This window comes from Lonchura striata, chromosome 6, assembly GCF_050655825.1.
Source record: "Lonchura striata isolate lonStrDom1 chromosome 6, ASM5065582v1, whole genome shotgun sequence".
In the NCBI taxonomy this organism is placed as follows: domain Eukaryota; kingdom Metazoa; phylum Chordata; class Aves; order Passeriformes; family Estrildidae; genus Lonchura; species Lonchura striata.
In genome coordinates, this window is record NC_140708.1 from 41,403,538 (window position 1) to 41,428,632 (window position 25,095).

Genomic DNA, 25,095 nt, shown 5'->3' on the forward strand with positions numbered 1-25,095 from the left:
GCGGTGAGTCGCCGAGGTAGGGAGGTTGAGCCAAGGTCCACTCGTGTTTCAGCCATGTCGAATCACTTTGTCTCTTCTTAACCCAGGCAGACTCTGCGATGACGGTGGCAGCCTCCGAGCCTGGCAAAAGTGAGCGGCCCGAGCATTCTTAGGAGAACGGTGAGTAGCATGTTTGCTGGGTTTTGTCCATTGTGCAGCTAAGATCATGCAGTGATGTTTGGTGTTCTCGATTGTAGCTGAGCACGGGACCACAGCCCGGTGACCATAGGACATTCCCCGCAGGCGAGGCAGCCTCCATTGGCACGTGACGTGGATTCTCATCCCCAGATGGCTGAGAGATAAGTTGAGGGCTCAGGCCCACAGTGGGGGTGAAAGCGGCGTGCTGGGAGGGCCTTTAGGATCAGCTTTGGGGGCAGGGATGTGCAAGAAGTGTCCCCTTAGGTCAGCTAAAGACAAAGTGACTGTTTTGATCTCAGTGCTGAGGTGTTCAGGGCAGAGCAGTTCCGGTGTGTGTCCTGTCACTTGTCTCTGGTGCACTCTGTGTTCTTTGGGTCTCTCGGTCCTTTCTTCTCCTCAAAAGCTCTCTCTCCCTGTCCGGTGCCACGGATGTCTGCACGTATTTTTCCTGGTGCTGTTCTGCCCTGCTGCATAGCCTGTAACAACACAAGTCCTGGGGACTTGAAATTGGCAGTGTAGGGTGTAGTTGGGCTCTAGATTGTATGGGGAGATTGACATAACATGTTTGGTGATGCTAAGCTGTGCTGCAGCCATTTGACACTAGTCCTAACTTCCTTTCAGATGCAGGCAGCTCAAATCTATGGCAGATGGCCCCAGTCCTGGGTGAGGGTTTTCCTATGATCAGGTCAGTCATTGTTTGCATTTGCCGGGGAAGCCTAAGTGGTGACAGTGTTACAGCAGTGTTCTTTGCCTTTATTTTTAGGAGGTCCTGGCAGATAGCAGCAGTCAAGGCCAAGTGTGCCAGGTGAGCAGTGGACAGAAGCAGTTGTTTTTGCTCAGCTTTTAGTTTTTGGTGCAATTGTATGTATCTGTTCTAGTTTGTGTGCTTTAGGGAATCCATTCGGAGTACGCATACCTCTGTCTCCATCTGGCTGATGGACCAGTTTTCATGCACGTGTGATCTTGTGGGAAGCATTACAGGACCCTGTGACAGAGCCTTCCAATTTTGCATTTCAAGGTCCCCTCCTGGTAACCCACAGGAATGGCCAAGGATTTGCGGTGAGGCAGGGAGGAGGATCGAGGGTACCCTCAAGTTGCAGCAATGCCATGTCACCTTGTCTGCCCTTAACCTAGGTGTACCTTGAGATGACTGTGTCAGAATCCAAGCGTGCCTGAGGTGTGTGGCCCGATACTTCTTGGGAGACGGTGAGTAGCAGAATTGTCAGGTTCTGGCCCATGTGCTGTTAAGGTAGTGCACTGATGTTTGGTTTTCTTTCTCTTGGCAGAGCAAGAGATAACAGCCTGGTGACAACTGGAACTTCCCAGACAGGCAGGAGGCCTCGTTCTGCACCTGATGGGGATTTGCATCCCCAGATATGTGCAAGATAAAGTGGAGGGCTAACACCCACAGAGGGAATGGAAGAGAGGTGCTGGGTTGGGACTCCCCAGGAGGGGTTTTTGAGTCAGTTTTGGAGATGGGGATGTCCAAGGAGTGTTCCCTTAGGCCACCTAAAGGGAGAGTGTCTGTTTTGATCTCAGTGCTGAGGTGCTCAGGGCAGAGAAGTGCTGGTGTGTGTCCTGCCACTTGTTTCTGGTGCACTCTGTGTTCTTTGGGTCTCTCAGTTCTTTCTTGTCAAAAGCTCTCTCTCCCTGTCCTGTGTCACGGGTGTCTGCACGTATTTGTCCCGCAGCTGCTCTGCCCTGCTGCATAGCCTGTAACAACACAAGTCCTGGGGACTTGAAATTGGCAGTGCAGGGTGTAGTTGGGCTCTAGATTGTATAGGGAGATTGGCTTAATATGTTTAGTTGTGTTAAGCTGTCCTGCAGCCGTTTGACACTAGTCCTAACTTTCTTTCAGATGCTGACAGTTCAAATCTGTGGCTAAGGGCCCCAGTCCTGGGTGAGGGTTTTCCCATGAGCAGGTCAGTCATTTTTTGCATTTGCAGGGGATGCTTGAAGGGTGTCTTTGTCACAGCAGTGTTCTTTGCCTTTATTTTCAGGAGGTCCAGGCAGATAGCAGCAGTCAAGGCCAAGTGTGCCAGGTGAGCAGTGGGCCAAAGCAGTTGTTTGTGCTCAGGTTTCAGGTTTTGGAGCAATGGTATGTATCTGTTCTTGTTTGTGTGTTTAGGGAATCCACCCAGAGTATGCCAAGCCCCTGTCACCAACAGCTGATAGCCGGGATTTCCTGTGCTTGTGAGCCCTCTGGAAGTATTTCAGGACTCTGAGATGAAGCCTTGAAATTTTGTATTTCACGATGGCATCCAGGGAGCCATTGGCAATGGCTGAGGAGTTGCGGTGAGTCGCCGAGGTAGGGAGGTTGAGCCAAGGTCCACTCGTGTTTCAGCCATGTCGAATCACTTTGTCTCTTCTTAACCCAGGCAGACTCTGCGATGACGGTGGCAGCCTCCGAGCCTGGCAAAAGTGAGCGGCCCGAGCATTCTTAGGAGAACGGTGAGTAGCATGTTTGCTGGGTTTTGTCCATTGTGCAGCTAAGATCATGCAGTGATGTTTGGTGTTCTCGATTGTAGCTGAGCACGGGACCACAGCCCGGTGACCATAGGACATTCCCCGCAGGCGAGGCAGCCTCCATTGGCACGTGACGTGGATTCTCATCCCCAGATGGCTGAGAGATAAGTTGAGGGCTCAGGCCCACAGTGGGGGTGAAAGCGGCGTGCTGGGAGGGCCTTTAGGATCAGCTTTGGGGGCAGGGATGTGCAAGAAGTGTCCCCTTAGGTCAGCTAAAGACAAAGTGACTGTTTTGATCTCAGTGCTGAGGTGTTCAGGGCAGAGCAGTTCCGGTGTGTGTCCTGTCACTTGTCTCTGGTGCACTCTGTGTTCTTTGGGTCTCTCGGTCCTTTCTTCTCCTCAAAAGCTCTCTCTCCCTGTCCGGTGCCACGGATGTCTGCACGTATTTTTCCTGGTGCTGTTCTGCCCTGCTGCATAGCCTGTAACAACACAAGTCCTGGGGACTTGAAATTGGCAGTGTAGGGTGTAGTTGGGCTCTAGATTGTATGGGGAGATTGACATAACATGTTTGGTGATGCTAAGCTGTGCTGCAGCCATTTGACACTAGTCCTAACTTCCTTTCAGATGCAGGCAGCTCAAATCTATGGCAGATGGCCCCAGTCCTGGGTGAGGGTTTTCCTATGATCAGGTCAGTCATTGTTTGCATTTGCCGGGGAAGCCTAAGTGGTGACAGTGTTACAGCAGTGTTCTTTGCCTTTATATTTAGGAGGTCCTGGCAGATAGCAGCAGTCAAGGCCAAGTGTGCCAGGTGAGCAGTGGACAGAAGCAGTTGTTTTTGCTCAGCTTTTAGTTTTTGGTGCAATTGTATGTATCTGTTCTAGTTTGTGTGCTTTAGGGAATCCATTCGGAGTACGCATACCTCTGTCTCCATCTGGCTGATGGACCAGTTTTCATGCACGTGTGATCTTGTGGGAAGCATTACAGCACCCTGTGACAGAGCCTTCCAATTTTGCATTTCAAGGTCCCCTCCTGGTAACCCACAGGAATGGCCAAGGATTTGCGGTGAGGCAGGGAGGAGGATCGAGGGTACCCTCAAGTTGCAGCAATGCCATGTCACCTTGTCTGCCCTTAACCTAGGTGTACCTTGAGATGACTGTGTCAGAATCCAAGCGTGCCTGAGGTGTGTGGCCCGATACTTCTTGGGAGACGGTGAGTAGCAGAATTGTCAGGTTCTGCCCCATGTGCTGTTAAGGTAGTGCACTGATGTTTGGTTTTCTTTCTCTTGGCAGAGCAAGAGATAACAGCCTGGTGACAACTGGAACTTCCCAGACAGGCAGGAGGCCTCGTTCTGCACCTGATGGGGATTTGCATCCCCAGATATGTGCAAGATAAAGTGGAGGGCTAACACCCACAGAGGGAATGGAAGAGAGGTGCTGGGTTGGGACTCCCCAGGAGGGGTTTTTGAGTCAGTTTTGGAGATGGGGATGTCCAAGGAGTGTCCCCTTAGGCCACCTAAAGGGAGAGTGTCTGTTTTGATCTCAGTGCTGAGGTGCTCAGGGCAGAGAAGTGCTGGTGTGTGTCCTGCCACTTGTTTCTGGTGCACTCTGTGTTCTTTGGGTCTCTCAGTTCTTTCTTGTCAAAAGCTCTCTCTCCCTGTCCTGTGTCACGGGTGTCTGCACGTATTTGTCCCGCAGCTGTTCTGCCCTGCTGCATAGCCTGTAATAGCACAAGTCCTGGGGACTTGAAATTGGCAGTGTAGGGTGTAGTTGGGCTCTAGATTGTATGGGGAGATTGACATAACATGTTTGGTGATGCTAAGCTGTGCTGCAGCCGTTTGACACTAGTCCTAACTTCCTTTCAGATGCAGACAGCTCAAATCTATGGCAGAGGGCCCCAGTCCTGGGTGGGGGTTTTCCAATCAGCAGGTCAGTCATTGTTCACATTTGCAGGGGCAGCCTAAATGGGGTGACCGTGATACAGCGGTGCTCTTTGCCTTTATTTTTAGGATGTCCAGGCAGATAGCTGCAGTCAAGGCCAAGTGTGCCAGGTGAGCAGGGGACAGAAACAGTTATTCTTGCTCAGGTCTCAGTTTTTGGTGCAATTGTAAGCATCCATTCTTGATTTTGTGCTTTAGGGAATCGACTCGGAGTGCGCATACCTCCGTTACCAACTGGCTGATGGACCAGGTTTCATTCCCTTGTGAATTTGCTGGAAGCATTATAGGACCCTGTGATGGAGCCTTCCAATCCTGCATTTCAAGGTCCCATCCTGGTAGCCCTGAGGAATGGCCGAGGTGTTGTGGTGAGTTGGGGAGGAATGAGATTCCACTCGTGTTTCAGCAATGCCATGTTGCCTTGTCTCCACTTAACCTAGGTGTACCCTGCGATGACGGCATTGGAATCCAAGCACGTCCGAAGCGTGCAGGTCAAGAACCCGGGCATTCCAAGGAGAATGGTCAGTAGCAGCATTATCAGGTTTTGGCCCATGTGCAGATAAGACTGTGTACTGATGTTTAGTTTTCTTTCTCTTGGCAGACTAAGAAATGACAGCGGGGAACTTCCCAGACAGGGAGACGGTCTTCTGCACCCAACAGGGATTTGCTTCCCCAGATGAGTGCAAGATAAGTGGAGGGTTATGACCCACAGAGGGGGTGATAAGCGGGGTGCAAGGTTGGGACTCCCCAGAAGGGGTGTTTGAGTCAGTTTGGAATTGGAGACGTCCAAAAAATGTCTCCTTAGGCCATCTAAAGGCAAAAAGTGTCTGTTTTGATCACAGTGCTGAGGTGCTCAGGGCAGAGCAGTTCCAGTGTGTGTCCTGTCACTTGTTTCTGGTGCACTCTGTGTTCTTTGGGTCTCTTGGTCCTTTCTTCTCCTCAAAAGCTCTCTCTCCCTGTCCTGTGTGATGGATGTCTGCACGTATTTTTCCTGGTGCTGTTCTGCCCTGCTGCATAGCCTGTAACAACACAAGTCCTGGGGACTTGAAATTGGCAGTGCAGGGTGTAGTTGGGCTCTAGATTGTATAGGGAGATTGGCTTAATATGTTTAGTTGTGTTAAGCTGTCCTGCAGCCGTTTGACACTAGTCCTAACTTTCTTTCAGATGCTGACAGTTCAAATCTGTGGCTAAGGGCCCCAGTCCTGGGTGAGGGTTTTCCCATGAGCAGGTCAGTCATTTTTTGCATTTGCAGGGGATGCTTGAAGGGTGTCTTTGTCACAGCAGTGTTCTTTGCCTTTATTTTCAGGAGGTCCAGGCAGATAGCAGCAGTCAAGGCCAAGTGTGCCAGGTGAGCAGTGGGCCAAAGCAGTTGTTTGTGCTCAGGTTTCAGGTTTTGGAGCAATGGTATGTATCTGTTCTTGTTTGTGTGTTTAGGGAATCCACCCAGAGTATGCCAAGCCCCTGTCACCAACAGCTGATAGCCGGGATTTCCTGTGCTTGTGAGCCCTCTGGAAGTATTTCAGGACTCTGAGATGAAGCCTTGAAATTTTGTATTTCACGATGGCATCCAGGGAGCCATTGGCAATGGCTGAGGAGTTGCGGTGAGTCGCCGAGGTAGGGAGGTTGAGCCAAGGTCGTGTTTCAGCCATGTCGAATCACTTTGTCTCTTCTTAACCCAGGCAGACTCTGCGATGACGGTGGCAGCCTCCGAGCCTGGCAAAAGTGAGCGGCCCGAGCATTCTTAGGAGAACGGTGAGTAGCATGTTTGCTGGGTTTTGTCCATTGTGCAGCTAAGATCATGCAGTGATGTTTGGTGTTCTCGATTGTAGCTGAGCACGGGACCACAGCCTGGTGACCATAGGACATTCCCCGCAGGCGAGGCAGCCTCCATTGGCACGTGACGTGGATTCTCATCCCCAGATGGCTGAGAGATAAGTTGAGGGCTCAGGCCCACAGTGGGGGTGAAAGCGGCGTGCTGGGAGGGCCTTTAGGATCAGCTTTGGGGGCAGGGATGTGCAAGAAGTGTCCCCTTAGGTCAGCTAAAGACAAAGTGACTGTTTTGATCTCAGTGCTGAGGTGTTCAGGGCAGAGCAGTTCTGGTGTGTGTCCTGTCACTTGTCTCTGGTGCACTCTGTGTTCTTTGGGTCTCTCGGTCCTTTCTTCTCCTCAAAAGCTCTCTCTCCCTGTCCGGTGCCACGGATGTCTGCACGTATTTTTCCTGGTGCTGTTCTGCCCTGCTGCATAGCCTGTAACAACACAAGTCCTGGGGACTTGAAATTGGCAGTGCAGGGTGTAGTTGGGCTCTAGATTGTATGGGGAGATTGACATAACATGTTTGGTGATGCTAAGCTGTGCTGCAGCCATTTGACACTAGTCCTAACTTCCTTTCAGATGCAGGCAGCTCAAATCTATGGCAGATGGCCCCAGTCCTGGGTGAGGGTTTTCCTATGATCAGGTCAGTCATTGTTTGCATTTGCCGGGGAAGCCTAAGTGGTGACAGTGTTACAGCAGTGTTCTTTGCCTTTATTTTTAGGAGGTCCTGGCAGATAGCAGCAGTCAAGGCCAAGTGTGCCAGGTGAGCAGTGGACAGAAGCAGTTGTTTTTGCTCAGCTTTTAGTTTTTGGTGCAATTGTATGTATCTGTTCTAGTTTGTGTGCTTTAGGGAATCCATTCGGAGTACGCATACCTCTGTCTCCATCTGGCTGATGGACCAGTTTTCATGCACGTGTGATCTTGTGGGAAGCATTACAGGACCCTGTGACAGAGCCTTCCAATTTTGCATTTCAAGGTCCCCTCCTGGTAACCCACAGGAATGGCCAAGGATTTGCGGTGAGGCAGGGAGGAGGATCGAGGGTACCCTCAAGTTGCAGCAATGCCATGTCACCTTGTCTGCCCTTAACCTAGGTGTACCTTGAGATGACTGTGTCAGAATCCAAGCGTGCCTGAGGTGTGTGGCCCGATACTTCTTGGGAGACGGTGAGTAGCAGAATTGTCAGGTTCTGGCCCATGTGCTGTTAAGGTAGTGCACTGATGTTTGGTTTTCTTTCTCTTGGCAGAGCAAGAGATAACAGCCTGGTGACAACTGGAACTTCCCAGACAGGCAGGAGGCCTCGTTCTGCACCTGATGGGGATTTGCATCCCCAGATATGTGCAAGATAAAGTGGAGGGCTAACACCCACAGAGGGAATGGAAGAGAGGTGCTGGGTTGGGACTCCCCAGGAGGGGTTTTTGAGTCAGTTTTGGAGATGGGGATGTCCAAGGAGTGTTCCCTTAGGCCACCTAAAGGGAGAGTGTCTGTTTTGATCTCAGTGCTGAGGTGCTCAGGGCAGAGAAGTGCTGGTGTGTGTCCTGCCACTTGTTTCTGGTGCACTCTGTGTTCTTTGGGTCTCTCAGTTCTTTCTTGTCAAAAGCTCTCTCTCCCTGTCCTGTGTCACGGGTGTCTGCACGTATTTGTCCCGCAGCTGCTCTGCCCTGCTGCATAGCCTGTAACAACACAAGTCCTGGGGACTTGAAATTGGCAGTGCAGGGTGTAGTTGGGCTCTAGATTGTATAGGGAGATTGGCTTAATATGTTTAGTTGTGTTAAGCTGTCCTGCAGCCGTTTGACACTAGTCCTAACTTTCTTTCAGATGCTGACAGTTCAAATCTGTGGCTAAGGGCCCCAGTCCTGGGTGAGGGTTTTCCCATGAGCAGGTCAGTCATTTTTTGCATTTGCAGGGGATGCTTGAAGGGTGTCTTTGTCACAGCAGTGTTCTTTGCCTTTATTTTCAGGAGGTCCAGGCAGATAGCAGCAGTCAAGGCCAAGTGTGCCAGGTGAGCAGTGGGCCAAAGCAGTTGTTTGTGCTCAGGTTTCAGGTTTTGGAGCAATGGTATGTATCTGTTCTTGTTTGTGTGTTTAGGGAATCCACCCAGAGTATGCCAAGCCCCTGTCACCAACAGCTGATAGCCGGGATTTCCTGTGCTTGTGAGCCCTCTGGAAGTATTTCAGGACTCTGAGATGAAGCCTTGAAATTTTGTATTTCACGATGGCATCCAGGGAGCCATTGGCAATGGCTGAGGAGTTGCGGTGAGTCGCCGAGGTAGGGAGGTTGAGCCAAGGTCCACTCGTGTTTCAGCCATGTCGAATCACTTTGTCTCTTCTTAACCCAGGCAGACTCTGCGATGACGGTGGCAGCCTCCGAGCCTGGCAAAAGTGAGCGGCCCGAGCATTCTTAGGAGAACGGTGAGTAGCATGTTTGCTGGGTTTTGTCCATTGTGCAGCTAAGATCATGCAGTGATGTTTGGTGTTCTCGATTGTAGCTGAGCACGGGACCACAGCCCGGTGACCATAGGACATTCCCCGCAGGCGAGGCAGCCTCCATTGGCACGTGACGTGGATTCTCATCCCCAGATGGCTGAGAGATAAGTTGAGGGCTCAGGCCCACAGTGGGGGTGAAAGCGGCGTGCTGGGAGGGCCTTTAGGATCAGCTTTGGGGGCAGGGATGTGCAAGAAGTGTCCCCTTAGGTCAGCTAAAGACAAAGTGACTGTTTTGATCTCAGTGCTGAGGTGTTCAGGGCAGAGCAGTTCCGGTGTGTGTCCTGTCACTTGTCTCTGGTGCACTCTGTGTTCTTTGGGTCTCTCGGTCCTTTCTTCTCCTCAAAAGCTCTCTCTCCCTGTCCGGTGCCACGGATGTCTGCACGTATTTTTCCTGGTGCTGTTCTGCCCTGCTGCATAGCCTGTAACAACACAAGTCCTGGGGACTTGAAATTGGCAGTGTAGGGTGTAGTTGGGCTCTAGATTGTATGGGGAGATTGACATAACATGTTTGGTGATGCTAAGCTGTGCTGCAGCCATTTGACACTAGTCCTAACTTCCTTTCAGATGCAGGCAGCTCAAATCTATGGCAGATGGCCCCAGTCCTGGGTGAGGGTTTTCCTATGATCAGGTCAGTCATTGTTTGCATTTGCCGGGGAAGCCTAAGTGGTGACAGTGTTACAGCAGTGTTCTTTGCCTTTATATTTAGGAGGTCCTGGCAGATAGCAGCAGTCAAGGCCAAGTGTGCCAGGTGAGCAGTGGACAGAAGCAGTTGTTTTTGCTCAGCTTTTAGTTTTTGGTGCAATTGTATGTATCTGTTCTAGTTTGTGTGCTTTAGGGAATCCATTCGGAGTACGCATACCTCTGTCTCCATCTGGCTGATGGACCAGTTTTCATGCACGTGTGATCTTGTGGGAAGCATTACAGCACCCTGTGACAGAGCCTTCCAATTTTGCATTTCAAGGTCCCCTCCTGGTAACCCACAGGAATGGCCAAGGATTTGCGGTGAGGCAGGGAGGAGGATCGAGGGTACCCTCAAGTTGCAGCAATGCCATGTCACCTTGTCTGCCCTTAACCTAGGTGTACCTTGAGATGACTGTGTCAGAATCCAAGCGTGCCTGAGGTGTGTGGCCCGATACTTCTTGGGAGACGGTGAGTAGCAGAATTGTCAGGTTCTGCCCCATGTGCTGTTAAGGTAGTGCACTGATGTTTGGTTTTCTTTCTCTTGGCAGAGCAAGAGATAACAGCCTGGTGACAACTGGAACTTCCCAGACAGGCAGGAGGCCTCGTTCTGCACCTGATGGGGATTTGCATCCCCAGATATGTGCAAGATAAAGTGGAGGGCTAACACCCACAGAGGGAATGGAAGAGAGGTGCTGGGTTGGGACTCCCCAGGAGGGGTTTTTGAGTCAGTTTTGGAGATGGGGATGTCCAAGGAGTGTCCCCTTAGGCCACCTAAAGGGAGAGTGTCTGTTTTGATCTCAGTGCTGAGGTGCTCAGGGCAGAGAAGTGCTGGTGTGTGTCCTGCCACTTGTTTCTGGTGCACTCTGTGTTCTTTGGGTCTCTCAGTTCTTTCTTGTCAAAAGCTCTCTCTCCCTGTCCTGTGTCACGGGTGTCTGCACGTATTTGTCCCGCAGCTGTTCTGCCCTGCTGCATAGCCTGTAATAGCACAAGTCCTGGGGACTTGAAATTGGCAGTGTAGGGTGTAGTTGGGCTCTAGATTGTATGGGGAGATTGACATAACATGTTTGGTGATGCTAAGCTGTGCTGCAGCCGTTTGACACTAGTCCTAACTTCCTTTCAGATGCAGACAGCTCAAATCTATGGCAGAGGGCCCCAGTCCTGGGTGGGGGTTTTCCAATCAGCAGGTCAGTCATTGTTCACATTTGCAGGGGCAGCCTAAATGGGGTGACCGTGATACAGCGGTGCTCTTTGCCTTTATTTTTAGGATGTCCAGGCAGATAGCTGCAGTCAAGGCCAAGTGTGCCAGGTGAGCAGGGGACAGAAACAGTTATTCTTGCTCAGGTCTCAGTTTTTGGTGCAATTGTAAGCATCCATTCTTGATTTTGTGCTTTAGGGAATCGACTCGGAGTGCGCATACCTCCGTTACCAACTGGCTGATGGACCAGGTTTCATTCCCTTGTGAATTTGCTGGAAGCATTATAGGACCCTGTGATGGAGCCTTCCAATCCTGCATTTCAAGGTCCCATCCTGGTAGCCCTGAGGAATGGCCGAGGTGTTGTGGTGAGTTGGGGAGGAATGAGATTCCACTCGTGTTTCAGCAATGCCATGTTGCCTTGTCTCCACTTAACCTAGGTGTACCCTGCGATGACGGCATTGGAATCCAAGCACGTCCGAAGCGTGCAGGTCAAGAACCCGGGCATTCCAAGGAGAATGGTCAGTAGCAGCATTATCAGGTTTTGGCCCATGTGCAGATAAGACTGTGTACTGATGTTTAGTTTTCTTTCTCTTGGCAGACTAAGAAATGACAGCGGGGAACTTCCCAGACAGGGAGACGGTCTTCTGCACCCAACAGGGATTTGCTTCCCCAGATGAGTGCAAGATAAGTGGAGGGTTATGACCCACAGAGGGGGTGATAAGCGGGGTGCAAGGTTGGGACTCCCCAGAAGGGGTGTTTGAGTCAGTTTGGAATTGGAGACGTCCAAAAAATGTCTCCTTAGGCCATCTAAAGGCAAAAAGTGTCTGTTTTGATCACAGTGCTGAGGTGCTCAGGGCAGAGCAGTTCCAGTGTGTGTCCTGTCACTTGTTTCTGGTGCACTCTGTGTTCTTTGGGTCTCTTGGTCCTTTCTTCTCCTCAAAAGCTCTCTCTCCCTGTCCTGTGTGATGGATGTCTGCACGTATTTTTCCTGGTGCTGTTCTGCCCTGCTGCATAGCCTGTAACAACACAAGTCCTGGGGACTTGAAATTGGCAGTGCAGGGTGTAGTTGGGCTCTAGATTGTATAGGGAGATTGGCTTAATATGTTTAGTTGTGTTAAGCTGTCCTGCAGCCGTTTGACACTAGTCCTAACTTTCTTTCAGATGCTGACAGTTCAAATCTGTGGCTAAGGGCCCCAGTCCTGGGTGAGGGTTTTCCCATGAGCAGGTCAGTCATTTTTTGCATTTGCAGGGGATGCTTGAAGGGTGTCTTTGTCACAGCAGTGTTCTTTGCCTTTATTTTCAGGAGGTCCAGGCAGATAGCAGCAGTCAAGGCCAAGTGTGCCAGGTGAGCAGTGGGCCAAAGCAGTTGTTTGTGCTCAGGTTTCAGGTTTTGGAGCAATGGTATGTATCTGTTCTTGTTTGTGTGTTTAGGGAATCCACCCAGAGTATGCCAAGCCCCTGTCACCAACAGCTGATAGCCGGGATTTCCTGTGCTTGTGAGCCCTCTGGAAGTATTTCAGGACTCTGAGATGAAGCCTTGAAATTTTGTATTTCACGATGGCATCCAGGGAGCCATTGGCAATGGCTGAGGAGTTGCGGTGAGTCGCCGAGGTAGGGAGGTTGAGCCAAGGTCGTGTTTCAGCCATGTCGAATCACTTTGTCTCTTCTTAACCCAGGCAGACTCTGCGATGACGGTGGCAGCCTCCGAGCCTGGCAAAAGTGAGCGGCCCGAGCATTCTTAGGAGAACGGTGAGTAGCATGTTTGCTGGGTTTTGTCCATTGTGCAGCTAAGATCATGCAGTGATGTTTGGTGTTCTCGATTGTAGCTGAGCACGGGACCACAGCCTGGTGACCATAGGACATTCCCCGCAGGCGAGGCAGCCTCCATTGGCACGTGACGTGGATTCTCATCCCCAGATGGCTGAGAGATAAGTTGAGGGCTCAGGCCCACAGTGGGGGTGAAAGCGGCGTGCTGGGAGGGCCTTTAGGATCAGCTTTGGGGGCAGGGATGTGCAAGAAGTGTCCCCTTAGGTCAGCTAAAGACAAAGTGACTGTTTTGATCTCAGTGCTGAGGTGTTCAGGGCAGAGCAGTTCTGGTGTGTGTCCTGTCACTTGTCTCTGGTGCACTCTGTGTTCTTTGGGTCTCTCGGTCCTTTCTTCTCCTCAAAAGCTCTCTCTCCCTGTCCGGTGCCACGGATGTCTGCACGTATTTTTCCTGGTGCTGTTCTGCCCTGCTGCATAGCCTGTAACAACACAAGTCCTGGGGACTTGAAATTGGCAGTGCAGGGTGTAGTTGGGCTCTAGATTGTATGGGGAGATTGACATAACATGTTTGGTGATGCTAAGCTGTGCTGCAGCCATTTGACACTAGTCCTAACTTCCTTTCAGATGCAGGCAGCTCAAATCTATGGCAGATGGCCCCAGTCCTGGGTGAGGGTTTTCCTATGATCAGGTCAGTCATTGTTTGCATTTGCCGGGGAAGCCTAAGTGGTGACAGTGTTACAGCAGTGTTCTTTGCCTTTATTTTTAGGAGGTCCTGGCAGATAGCAGCAGTCAAGGCCAAGTGTGCCAGGTGAGCAGTGGACAGAAGCAGTTGTTTTTGCTCAGCTTTTAGTTTTTGGTGCAATTGTATGTATCTGTTCTAGTTTGTGTGCTTTAGGGAATCCATTCGGAGTACGCATACCTCTGTCTCCATCTGGCTGATGGACCAGTTTTCATGCACGTGTGATCTTGTGGGAAGCATTACAGGACCCTGTGACAGAGCCTTCCAATTTTGCATTTCAAGGTCCCCTCCTGGTAACCCACAGGAATGGCCAAGGATTTGCGGTGAGGCAGGGAGGAGGATCGAGGGTACCCTCAAGTTGCAGCAATGCCATGTCACCTTGTCTGCCCTTAACCTAGGTGTACCTTGAGATGACTGTGTCAGAATCCAAGCGTGCCTGAGGTGTGTGGCCCGATACTTCTTGGGAGACGGTGAGTAGCAGAATTGTCAGGTTCTGGCCCATGTGCTGTTAAGGTAGTGCACTGATGTTTGGTTTTCTTTCTCTTGGCAGAGCAAGAGATAACAGCCTGGTGACAACTGGAACTTCCCAGACAGGCAGGAGGCCTCGTTCTGCACCTGATGGGGATTTGCATCCCCAGATATGTGCAAGATAAAGTGGAGGGCTAACACCCACAGAGGGAATGGAAGAGAGGTGCTGGGTTGGGACTCCCCAGGAGGGGTTTTTGAGTCAGTTTTGGAGATGGGGATGTCCAAGGAGTGTTCCCTTAGGCCACCTAAAGGGAGAGTGTCTGTTTTGATCTCAGTGCTGAGGTGCTCAGGGCAGAGAAGTGCTGGTGTGTGTCCTGCCACTTGTTTCTGGTGCACTCTGTGTTCTTTGGGTCTCTCAGTTCTTTCTTGTCAAAAGCTCTCTCTCCCTGTCCTGTGTCACGGGTGTCTGCACGTATTTGTCCCGCAGCTGCTCTGCCCTGCTGCATAGCCTGTAACAACACAAGTCCTGGGGACTTGAAATTGGCAGTGTAGGGTGTAGTTGGGCTCTAGATTGTATGGGGAGATTGACATAACATGTTTGGTGATGCTAAGCTGTGCTGCAGCCGTTTGACACTAGTCCTAACTTCCTTTCAGATGCAGACAGCTCAAATCTATGGCAGAGGGCCCCAGTCCTGGGTGGGGGTTTTCCAATCAGCAGGTCAGTCATTGTTCACATTTGCAGGGGCAGCCTAAATGGGGTGACCGTGATACAGCGGTGCTCTTTGCCTTTATTTTTAGGATGTCCAGGCAGATAGCTGCAGTCAAGGCCAAGTGTGCCAGGTGAGCAGGGGACAGAAACAGTTATTCTTGCTCAGGTCTCAGTTTTTGGTGCAATTGTAAGCATCCATTCTTGATTTTGTGCTTTAGGGAATCGACTCGGAGTGCGCATACCTCCGTTACCAACTGGCTGATGGACCAGGTTTCATTCCCTTGTGATCTTGCTGGAAGCATTATAGGACCCTGTGATGGAGCCTTCCAATCCTGCATTTCAAGGTCCCATCCTGGTAGCCCTGAGGAATGGCCGAGGTGTTGTGGTGAGTTGGGGAGGAATGAGATTCCACTCGTGTTTCAGCAATGCCATGTTGCCTTGTCTCCACTTAACCTAGGTGTACCCTGCGATGACGGCATTGGAATCCAAGCACGTCCGAAGTGTGCAGGTCAAGAACCCGGGCATTCTAAGGAGAATGGTCAGTAGCAGCATTATCAGGTTTTGGCCCATGTGCAGATAAGACTGTGTACTGATGTTTAGTTTTCTTTCTCTTGGCAGACTAAGAAATGACAGCGGGGAACTTCCCAGACAGGGAGACGGTCTTCTGCACCCAACAGGGATTTGCTTCCCCAGATGAGTGCAAGATAAGTGGAGGGTTATGACCCACAGAGGGGGTGATAAGCGGGGTGCAAGGTTGGGACTCCCCAGAAGGGGTGTTTGAGTCAGTTTGGAATTGGAGACGTCCAAAAAATGTCTCCTTAGGCCATCTAAAGGCAAAAAGTGTCTGTTTTGATCACAGTGCTGAGGTGCTCAGGGCAGTGTGGAGTTTTGTTATTTGTATTTTTTATTATTCTTGTATTATGTATCGGGTTATTCCTTTGTACCCCCATGTACAACTTGGTTTGTCCCCAGTTTTCTCGCCTTGTCCTCCCTTCCCGCCTCTCCAGTGGCTGTCCATCACCCTGGAAGAGGCACAGCCTTTCCCTTTACCCCCCACTGGGTGCCTTGTCTATCACTTGGTGCCCCTTCCCATCCATCCAGAAGCTTCTACTCTGGGCACCGGGTGATTGGGCGAGGACCTGGGGCTCCCCCCATATCCTTCCCCCATTAGAGCACATCATATCACCCCATCCCAGAGCCACTCCCTATCCCCGTCCCCATTAGTCATCTGTTACCCCTCCCTCACAGTTTATAAGCTGGTGTCAGAACCTTGTGCTTGTTCCTGTTGGCAGGCACCGTTTTGGAATGTTTGGCCCTGTTGGGCTACAATAAACTTGGACTTAGCCCCCAACAGGATCCGCTCTTCATTTATCACCACGAGGCGTGCCAGCGCTACCCGGAACCCACAAAGGCACTCTCCAAACCCCAGCTGGGAGCAGCGGAGGGTGCCTCAATCGCCCGCCCTCGCCCCAGGACGAGAGCTAGCCGGGGCTGAGTACAGGGATCTGGGGCGGGAGCGCGGTAGCTGGCGCCCAACGTGGGGCCCTTTCCGTGGCGTTGGACCCCTTGTCTGAGGATTTTTAGGGTCGCGCACACCCGAAGACTCGTCCTCCTGGCCGTCAACTACCCCGGCGGGAGCAGACCCACGTTTTAGTGGGTGGCGCTCCCGGGGCCAGGACCGGCAGCTCCGGAAGGCACCTCCGGAGTCGGTCCTCTCGTGGTGAGGTTTTACGATTGGGCTTTTCGTTTCTTCCCTACCCTCCCGGATCCCCGGTTGGTAATTATAGGGGTCCCTGGCGCTTTCCCTGTCCTTTTTGGTTGGGGGTTTGTCCCTTTTTGGTGGGTTTCTTTCTCCCTGGGATTCGGGTAAAAGATCCCTGTTTTTGGTGCTCCCTGGCGAGCTTCCGGTGCTTCCCTTCCCGGGCGGAAAGCTATAAGAACTTGGGAAAGAGTGGGTGGGGCGGTCTTCTGTTTTTCGTTTTCGTTTCCCCAATCGTAAACTTTGCGGCACCTTTTAACATCAGACAGCATGGGTGCAAGGCTGTCAGTGCCGCAGAAGAGCATCTATTCCCAGGTTGTGGGTATCCTTTTAGCGGGGGGTATAAAGGTTAAAAAAATCACAAGTTAAACGGTTTGTCCGGTGGCTGTCGCAAACCTTCCCGGACATTTCGGCAGCTAAATTATACCAAGTGCCCTTTTGGGACCAGGTAGGGAAAGAGATCCTGCGGCAGTCGGATCTCTCTCTCCAAATTCACCCATTTGGCTCTCCAAATTCAGGATATTATTAAAAATCATTACGAAAGTCTGCCACAGCCAGCCGCAAACAAACCGATCCCCAGTTCGGCTGTTAGCTCGAGAAACCCTACTCCGCTTACCTCTCCCTCTCTCCCGAAGTCGGGTGTTCTCAGACAGGCATCCCGGCGTTGCCCGCAGGCAGATTCTGGCCCCTCTGAAAATATCCTTGACTCCCCGCAGGATGGTGCAGGCACTGTCTCTGCTTCTACCTGTTCCCCTTCTTCCCCGCGCTGTACAGCCCCGTCCCGTGGAAACTCTGTTCGTTTTAAATTGTTCCAGACCCCCGAAGATCCCTCATTCCCCCATCCTCCATCCCCAAACCCCACAAAATGGCTTCCCTTCTTCCCCCTTCCCCAGGACACAAGATGGTGGAGGCCACATGGCTTTTCCCGCCACTTGTGCTTCTTCTTCCCATGATCCCTATCCTCCCTCCTCCCAAAACCCCTTCCGGCAGACCAACCCTTTCCCGTCCCACGACTTCTCTGCCCACCTCCCTCCTCCACCCCCTGCCGACTCCTCCTTCCTTGAATTATTCAACATCCCACCCCTCAGCTCCACCCCCGGGGAGGGGAGTCCCCAACATACCACTCCCCCTGCTCCAGACCACGCCTGGTCCCCTGGTTCCCATGACCCCACTTCCAGTTCCCACGCTTTCGGTTCCGGGGGGGGGGAGCGTGGGAACCCCGATCCACCCCAATCCCTACCTATCTTCTCGGCCACACCTGTCGCCTATACCCCGCGGCGGGGAGGTAGGCCCCTTGCACAGTGGTCCCCCATCCCCCAGCAGACCATCAAGGAGCTCTGCAAGGCCCAGAAAGAATTCGGTAGGGAAAGCGAATATTTTAGAGGCTTATTGAAGGCAACCCTCTCCTCCAAAGAATATGTCCCCGCGGACATTCAGACTGTCTTCTCCTGCCTTATCACCCACGGAGAATTTTTAATCTGGGAATCCGAATGGAAGCGGGAGATCAAGGAGGTGTTGCCTGACCTTTGGGCCAATGCAGATAGCTCTAAGGATGAAGATGGGGCAATAATATCCGTAGACCACTTGTGCGGGGAGGGGGATTGGAAAATGGGGACCAAGCAGGCAGAAAAAATACCTCGAGAGGCGCTGCAGGTCGGCACCAGGGCGGCAGAGAAGGCGTTTTTTAAGTTAAGACCCAGCGGTACGGCTATTAACTTCTTGTCCCTAAAGCAGGAACCCCTAGAACCTTTTGTCGCGTTTGTGGATCGCTTGCACCACACGATGGAGGCTCAGGTCCCGGATGAGAAACTGAGAGAGGGGATGCTTGCTATGGTAGCAAGGCAGAATGCAAACGACGCTTGCAGGCAAGCAATCCTCAGTCTGCCCCTGGACCCTGAGCCTACCCTTCAAAGCATGCTGCAAGTCTGTGCGAGGAAGGTGACAGTTCCTGCTAAGGACATTCCAAGGACTCCTAAACCACCAACAAGGAGAGTGGCTTTTGCTGCAGCCGCGACACCACCAGCCACCCCTTCTCCAGACCGCCGCCCTACAGGAGCACCCCCGAGGGGACAACAGCACCATCAGGCCTGCAATCTGTGTAGGCAGAAGGGACATTGGGCTTCCCAATGCCTGCTGAGGGACAAGTTTTTTAAGTTTAAGCAGCAGCGACAAGGGAGGAGTGCCCCCAACTCAGGGGGAAAACAAAAAAACTGAGTCATCAGCGCAGTCCCTCCCTGCGCGAGGACATAAATATGGCGGGCTCTATAACATCAGAGGAGGGGAGGGACGACTACCATCAATGCCCACCTGAGGATATTTCACTGGACTTGACACACCGGACTATGGTTGACGAACCAACCTATATGAGGGAGGATGTGGATTTCATTCCCACTGCCTGGCTGGGTCGAGGCCTGAACCAGCCCAAGCCGGTACTTAACACCCCATCTGATTTCTCCCCATATAGGTTGGCCCTGACTGAGGCTCTGCACCTAAGGGACAGCGACTGGCACTCCATTGCCGTCGACACAGAGGACCCGGGAACCTGGAGGAACCTCCACAGTAAGTATATCGTTCTTGGGGACACAAAATTCACGCCTCTCGAAGTCACTATTGCACCATCCCTAACATCTAGGAACACCGAGCAATTAGTGGTGTGGCTGCACTGCCCCCATCCTCCGGTCTTCCTTCCCAAGGGCCAAATCATCGCCCAGGCCATTCCAGCATCTGGGCCTCCGGCACACCCTGAGGATCTATGGAAGAAATCAGCAAAGAAGAGTTACCAGGTGTGCCAGGCCCAGGTCATAGGGAAGGAAAGGCCAAAACTGTCCTGCTACATGCGGAAGGATGGGGAGTACAAACACCCAAGCGGTCTCCTGGATACAGGGGCAGACGTGACAGTCATTCCTTCACGGGATTGGCCGTCACGCTGGGAATTGCAAAATGTGGCGGGAAAAATTCAAGGCGTAGGGGGTTCTCAATTGGCTAAACAATCAAAAAACATCGTAAAATTTGAGGGGCCGAACGGGCAATCGGCCTATTTACGCCCGTTCGTATTAGATTACACGGAACCCTTGTGGGGGAGAGACCTGATGGCCCAGTGGGGGGTCACAATTGACATCCCGACCCCTCAGGTTTTTCGGACAACGGTCACTGAGGAGCGTCCTACCCGGAAACTTAATCGGCTCACAGACACACCAGTGTGGGTAGAGCAGTGGCCGCTCAATAAACAGAAATTAAAAGCGCTTCGGGAGCTCGTGAAGGAGCAACTCACCAAAGGGAATATCCAGGAAACAACATCCCCCTGGAATTCCCCCGTCTTTGTCCTGAAAAAACCTGGCAAAGACGAGTGGCGCCTCCTCCACGACCTTCGTGCCATCAACAATGTAATAGAAGATATGGGTCCTCTCCAGCCAGGGACGCCGTCCCCCACGATGTTACCGGAAAATTGGGAATTGGCTGTGATTGATATCAAGAATTGTTTTTTCCAAATTCCCCTACACCCTGATGACACGCCACGGTTCGCCTTCTCAGTTCCTTCCATCAACCGAGAAGCCCCAGTGGAGAGATACCACTAGAAATGTCTCCCCCAAAGCATAAAAAACAGCCCTATTATTTGCCAGTGGTACGTCTCTTCATTGCTGTCCCCTGTGCGTGCAGCCACCGAGGGCGCGATCATCCAGCATTATATGGATGATATTCTTATTTGTGCCCCCAACAACGATTTACTTACACATGCGCTTGAACTGACAACCAGTGCGTTAGTTGCTGTAGGGTTCGAGCTGCAAGAAGATAAGATTCAAAAGATGCCACCTTGGAAGTACCTGGGTTCGGAAATAAACAAGCGGACCATTGTTCCGCAGAAATTGGCCATAAAAAATTCAATTCGGACTCTAGCCGACGTGCAGCAGCTGTGTGGGTCTTTAAACTGGGTGAGACCCTGGTTAGGTATTAACAACGAAGACCTAGCCCCTCTTTTCAATTTATTGAAAGGGGGGGAAGAGCCTAGTTCTCCCAGGGAACTCACTCCAGAGGCCAAAGCTGCTTTGCAGAAGGTTCAGGAGGCAATGTCTGCTAGGCAGGCCCACAGGTACGATCCGGGCCTGCCCTTCAGATTCATCATATTGGTCAGACTGCCACACCTCCACGGCGTCATCTTCCAATGGGCAGACACCCTAAGAAAGGGCAAGGATCAGGATAAAAGGGACCCACTCTCCATCATAGAGTGGGTATTCCTGAGTCATTCACGATCCAAAAGGATGACACGGCCACAAGAGCTGGTGGCGGAACTAATCCGCAAGGCAAGAACACGGATTCGGGAGCTGGCGGGGTGTGACTTTGATTGCATCCACATTCCTTTGAAATTGGAATCGGGCCAATTCACAAAGGCAATGTTGGAACACCTGCTGCAAGAGAATGAATCATTGCAGTTTGCACTGGACAGCTACACCGGAAAAATTTCTGTTTTGAGACCGGCCCACAAAATTTTCTATTCGGAAATCCAATTCACTTTATCAACAAAACAGATTCAGAGCAAAAAACCCTTAAAGGCTCTAACAGTTTTTACAGACGTGTCCGGAGGGTCCCACAAGTCAGTAGTGACTTGGAAAGATCCTCAAACTCAGCGGTGGGAAGCGGATGTTGTTGAGGTGGAAGGATCCCCTCAAGTAGCTGAGTTGGCCGCAGTTGTTAGAGCTTTTGAGCGGTTCTCTGAACCTTTTAATTTGGTAACCGATTTGGCCTATGTAGCGGGTGTAGTGTCCAGAGCACAGGATGCAATCCTGCAAGGTGTCGCCAACGATGCCCTTAACAGGCTGCTCTCAAAGCTGATAAGGCTAGTCTCCCACCGAGAGCAACCATTTTATGTGATGCATATCAGGTCACACACCGACCTGCCGGGGTTCTTGGCCGAGGGCAATCGGCGTGCCGATTCCCTCGCTGCCGCTCCCGGACAAGTTCCAGCAAGCAAAAATAAGCCACCAGCTTTACCATCAAAATGCGCCTGGTCTGGTCCGGCAGTTCCATCTAACCCGGGACCAGGCCAAGGCCATTGTGGCCACATGCCCGTCCTGTAAGTCACTCCCACTACCATCGGTGAGCGCAGGGGCTAATCCTAGGGGTCTGAAGTCCTGTGAGGTGTGGCAGATGGACGTTACTCATATCCCCTCCTTTGGGAGGATGAAGTACGTCCATGTCTCCGTGGACACCTTCTCTGGAGCAGTTTTCGCCTCTGCCGACACAGGGGAGAAGTCCAAGGACGTGGAGAAACACCTAATACAAGCCTTCTCCATGCTGGGCGTCCCAAAATTGATAAAAACAGACAATGCCCCCAGGTACACGTCCAAGGAATTCGCAGGCTTCCTGCAGCAATGGGGAATAGAACATAAAAACTGGCATCGCCTATTCCCCATCAGGTCAAGCCGTGGTGGAGAAGACTCATCAAAGCATCAAAAGGATGCTTAAACAACAACAGTCGTCAGCTAAAAATGAGTCCCCCCAGGTTCAGTTGGCGCGGGCCCTTTTTACCATCAATTTCTTAAACTGTTCCTTCGAGTGCCTCAACCCCCCCATCGCAAGGCACTTTAATTCCTACGAGCAGAGCAAGGTCAGGGAGAAGCCGCCGGTTCTCATTAAAGACCCTGAGACCTGGCGGCAGGAGGGACCCTATGACTTGGTCACCTGGGGACGGGGGTATGCTTGCGTATCCACGCCCTCAGGCCTGAGATGGGTCCCTTCCAAATTCGTCAGACCATATGTCCCTAAGACCCAGAAGAGAGAACCGGACAGTCCTCAGGTTCGGCACGCCGCCCTCAGATGGCGGAGAAGGTCCCCCTCACCTGATCCCCCTTCTTCCCTCTCTGGCTCCTTGGATTCTCTGTTCCCCTTTGAGTTAGACCTCCCCCACCTCAATTATTAACTTATATTTCAGTTATTTTCCAGACATGCACTCCACCCTGAAACCACCCAGGATGCTGTCATCTATGAGCCTCATCCTTCTGGGCATCACCATTGCCCTAAGACCCCAGCATGCGTGGATCGTTCCTCAGCCTCCAGCAAAAGTTCCAGGGCTGAGAACGTCCACACTCCCATCGCTGCAGGATGGCTGGGGTCGCTGTTTGAAGGATGAAGACTCTCTGGGTGGGTTCAATCAATTTTAAAAACAGGACTCCTGCTGCTGCTGGGACTCATTGTGTTTATCATAGGCTTCAGCATGGTGAAGAGTTTAATTTTAAAAACAATTAACTCCACCATCAGTGTCAACCACGCTGCACTGACAGTGCCTTACGAACTGGAACCATTAAATCAAGAAGGGTTCCAAGAAGAAGAACTTCCTGAAGAAGACAACATCTAGTTCCAGGATGAGCCCAGAGACTGTGAAGCCCCCGTTTAAAGACTCATTTTACCCATTTCCACTTTCTTTCTTTTTAAACAAAAAAGGAGGAGATGTGGAGTTGTGTTATTTGTATGTTTTATTATTCTTGTATTATGTATCGGGTTATTCCTTTGTACCCCCATGTACAACTTGGTTTGTCCACAGTTTTCCCGCCTTGTCCTCCCTTCCCGCCTCTCCAGTGGCTGTCCATCACCCTGGAAGAGGCACAGCCTTTCCCTTTACCCCCACCGGGTGCCTTGTCTATCACTTGGTGCCCCTTCCCATCCATCCAGAAGCTTCTACTCTGGGCACCGGGTGATTGGGCGAGAACCTGGGGCTCCCCCCATATCCTTCCCCCATTAGACCACATCATATCACCCCATCCCGGAGCCACTCCCTATCCCCATCCCCATCCCCATCCCCATTAGTCGTCGGTTACCCCTCCCTCACAGTTTATAAGCTGGTGTCAGAACCTTGTGCTTGTTCCTGTTGGCAGGCACCGTTCTGGAATATTTGGCCCTGTTGGGCTACAATAAACTTGGACTTAGCCCCCAACAGGATCCGCTCTTCATTTACCACCACGAGGCGTGCCAGTGCTACCCGGAACCCACAAAGGCACTCTCCAAACCCCAGCTGGGAGCAGCGGAGGGTGCCTCAATCGCCCGCCCTCGCCCCAGGACGAGAGCTAGCTGGGGCTGAGAACAGGGATCTGGGGCGGGAGCGCGGCAGGGCAGAGCAGTTCTGGTGTGTGTCCTGTCACTTGTCTCTGGTGCACTCTGTGTTCTTTGGGTCTCTCGGTCCTTTCTTCTCCTCAAAAGCTCTCTCTCCCTGTCCTGTGTCACAGATGTCTGCACGTATTTGTCCCACAGCTGCTCTGCTCTGCTGCATAGCCTGTAACAACACAAGTCCTGGGAACTTGCAATTGGCAGTGCAGGGTGTAGTTGGGCTCTAGATTGTATGGGGAGATTGGCTTAATATGTTTAGTTGTGTTAAGTTGTCCTGCAGCCGTTTGACACCAGTCCTAACTTTCTTTCAGATGCTGACAGTTCAAATCTGTGGCAGAGAGCCCCAGTCCTGGGTGAGGGTTTTCCCATGAGCAGGTCAGTCATTTTTTGCATTTGCAGGGGATGCTTGAAGGGTGTCTTTGTCACAGCAGTATTCTTTGCCTTTATTTTCAGGAGGTCCAGGCAGATAGCAGCAGTCAAGGCCAAGTGTGCCAGGTGAGCAGTGGGCCAAAGCAGTTGTTTGTGCTCAGGTTTCAGGTTTTGGAGCAATTGTAAGCATCCATTCTTGTTTGTGTGTTTAGGGAATCCACCGAGAGTATGCCAAGCCCCTGTCACCAACAAGGATTTCCTGTGCTTGTGAGCCCTCTGGAAGTATTTCAGGACTCTGAGATGAAGCCTTGAAATTTTGTATTTCACGATGGCATCCAGGGAGCCATTGGCAATGGCTGAGGAGTTGCGGTGAGTCGCCGAGGTAGGGAGGTTGAGCCAAGGTCCACTCGTGTTTCAGCAATGCCTAGTCACTTTGTCTCTTCTTAACCCAGGCTGACCCTGCGATGATGGTGGCAGCCTCCGAGCCTGGCAAAAGTGAGCGGCCTGAGCATTCTTAGGGGAACAGTGAGTAGCAGGTTTGCTGGGTTTTGTCCATTTTGCAGCTAAGATCATGCAGTGATGTTTGGTGTTCTCAATTGTAGCTGAGCACGGGACCACAGCCCGGTGACCATAGGACATTCCCCGCAGGCGAGGCAGCCTCCATTGGCACGCGACGTGGATTCTCATCCCCAGATGGCTGAGAGATAAGTTGAGGGCTCAGGCCCACATTGGGGGTGAAAGTGGGGTGCTGGGAGGGCCTTTTGAATGAGCTTTGGGGGCAGGGATGTGCAAGAAGCCTCTCCTAAGGCCATCTAAAGGCAAAAAGTGTCTGTTTTGATCACAGTGCTGAGGTGCTCAGGGCAGAGCAGTTCTGGTGTGTGTCCTGTCACTTGTCTCTGGTGCACTCTGTGTTCTTTGAGTCTCTCGGTCCTTTCTTCTCCTCAAAAGCTCTCTCTCCCTGTCCTGTGTCACAGATGTCTGCACGTATTTGTCCCACAGCTGCTCTGCTCTGCTGCATAGCCTGTAACAACACAAGTCCTGGGGACTTGAAATTGGCAGTGCAGGGTGTAGTTGGGCTCTAGATTGTATGGGGAGATTGCCAGAACATGTTTGGTGATGCTAAGTTGTTCTCCCCCCGCCAGTCCCTGTGGGACTCCCCCTTCCTCCCCAGATCTCAATTGGGAGATCTGACCCCTGGGACCCTACAAAACTCTCTTGGTACCCCTAAAAAGATCCCCCAGGGACCTACCTTGATCCCTCTGGGACCCTCTGAATGATCCCCAGTAACCCTAAGGGATCCCTGGTACCCCCCAGTGGTCCCTAGGACACCCTGGGATGCCCTTGGGACCCCTCCCCATATGACCATTGAGAGACCCCCTTGAACACTCCATGCCCCCCTCCCAAAATCCATCTGGATTTCCAACCCCCAGAGTGACACCGCTGG

General features: G+C 51.8%; 1 long non-coding RNA gene across 4 annotated transcripts; it reads left to right on the top strand.

Moving 5' to 3' along the window:
* Positions 1–10: 10 nt before the first annotated feature.
* On the top strand, positions 11–15,769 carry LOC146767103 (uncharacterized). 4 transcript variants are annotated; one of them, XR_014956230.1, is made up of 7 exons: positions 11–2,219; positions 2,306–5,924; positions 6,011–8,268; positions 8,347–8,388; positions 8,475–11,973; positions 12,052–12,093; positions 12,180–15,769. It is a non-coding gene; the product is annotated as an uncharacterized LOC146767103 (long non-coding RNA). The 4 variants fall into 4 exon arrangements; XR_014956228.1 differs by having other exon boundaries at positions 2,306–5,804; positions 5,883–5,924; positions 6,011–8,388; XR_014956229.1 differs by having other exon boundaries at positions 11–2,099; positions 2,178–2,219; positions 6,011–8,388.
* The last annotated feature ends 9,326 nt before the right edge of the window (positions 15,770–25,095 follow it).